Below are 1,907 nucleotides of genomic sequence, written 5' to 3' on the forward strand. Positions count from 1 at the left end.
AGCTACCCGGGAGACTGAGGCAGGAGAATCACTTGAGCCCAGGAGGTGGAGTTTGCACCAAACTGAGATCGCACCACTGCACACCAGCCTGGACAACAGAGCAAGATATAAATAAATAAAACAAAACAGCCGGGCGCGGTGGCTCAAGCCTGTAATCCCAGCACTTTGTGAGGCCGAGGCGGGTGGATCACGAGGTCAAGAGATCGAGATCATCCTGGTCACATGGTCAAACCCCGTCTCTACTAAAAATACAAAAAATTAGCTGGGCATGGTGGTGCGTGCCTGTAATCCCAGCTACTCAGGAGGCTGAGGCAGGAGAATTGCCTGAACCCAGGAGGCGGAGGTTGCGGTGAGCCGAGATCGTGCCATTGCACTCCAGCCTGTGTAACATGAATGAAACTCTGTCTCAAAAAAAACAAACAAACAACAAAAAAAAAAAACAGCTGCTGAAGTCTTTTCTATTTTAGAAACGTGGTATGAATAAGTTTTTCTACATATTAACTACAATTTATGGTACTTTGTGAAATGTTTTCCCATTTTTAAATGCAAGAGTCTATCATATCTCTACTCACAAAGCAACAAGCACTGCTAGGGGTCGTAGGCTAAGATCTGCCACCCCAGCAGTCTGCACGGACCGTAAGCAGGTGTGGAGAGGACCAAGTTCACCTGTCAGCAGCACCACAGAATCCGACTCTCCAGCCTTTCTGCCATTAATTATCATAGATATGGCCTTTTTCCTGATATTCTATTCCCATTGGAGGCTTTTTATTAAGACCTTGTTCCTGTGAACACATTTGGGGCACAACATATTGTCTTCAAGGTGCGGGGGTGGAAAACTGGAGGCAGGAAGCAGGAAGAGCGCACTCACTCTCCCTTCTTGCTTTTCTGGAACTCAGGCTTGACCAGCATGAAACTGCAGGTGCACCCAACCATCTGTGTCTGCAGGGAGACTTTTCCCATGGACCACACACCACCTGACACCACTGGCTTCTTGTGGAGGTTCCACTGCCTCTGGCGTCCTTGCCCTGGCTGAAATTCTTGCCCAGGAGGCCAGCACAGCCTCTGGGGCAGAAGTTGTCACCACAACCGTATTAACTCCCTCAAGGAGAGCAGTGGACCCTTCCAGAGCAGGCAGCCCCTCCGCAGGGGGAAGGGCCACTTGAGGAGGCTGTGTCCCAGAACTCTGCAGGCTCGCTTTCCCTTTTTCCACCTTTAATTTATTTTGCAATGACTTCCGGATTCTGGCCTCTTTTGCTGTGCTAGGGAAATCCTTTTGGTTTGGGTAAGCAAAGGCACACAGGCGCTTATACGCATCCAGTTTCTGGCCTCTGGTGCTCAGCTTTAATTGCTGACACCAGGCCCGTACGATGTCCCAGTGAATCAGATTAACAGGTGGCAGTTTAGAGGGTAAGGGAGGGATTGGTATCTTCTTCTGAGGTCTGGGGTTATCACAGTCTGCCTTCTTCTTAGGGCAGAGCACTTTGTCACCTTTAACAGATACTTTTCCTTTGGTTCCCCGCTTCGCTGATGTTCCCGGCAAAGCAATCGTGTTTGGTTGATTAGAAGCCTGCTGATCCTCTTCCCTTGCCTTCTCTGTGGAGGTCCACTCCTTGCCTTTTACCTTCTCCATATTCGGACAGGAACGAGACTGATAGATCTTATAAAATCTTCTCGAGACCAAGGCAGGTGATGAAACACATGTTTACTATCATAAAAATATTCAATAACTATTTAGAGAGTCCTTATATTTTATAAGGGATCATAGAGTATTAAAAAATAATTATGTAAAATTGAGTGAGTTTACAGTCTGTTGTACTTTATAGATTTTAGCTATGTGTACCAAATAGCAGCTTGCTTAGAGTACACAGCTTTCCTTCTCTCTGAATGAGGCAGCTTTTGGGACTTTT

General features: G+C 47.1%; 1 pseudogene; it reads right to left on the reverse strand.

Moving 5' to 3' along the window:
• Positions 1–400: 400 nt before the first annotated feature.
• LOC116530893 lies at positions 401–1,630 on the reverse strand (annotated as a pseudogene).
• Positions 1,631–1,907: the final 277 nt, after the last annotated feature.

This window comes from Sapajus apella, unplaced genomic scaffold, assembly GCF_009761245.1.
Source record: "Sapajus apella isolate SASKATOON/1434 unplaced genomic scaffold, GSC_monkey_1.0 scaffold3, whole genome shotgun sequence".
In the NCBI taxonomy this organism is placed as follows: Eukaryota; Metazoa; Chordata; class Mammalia; order Primates; family Cebidae; genus Sapajus; species Sapajus apella.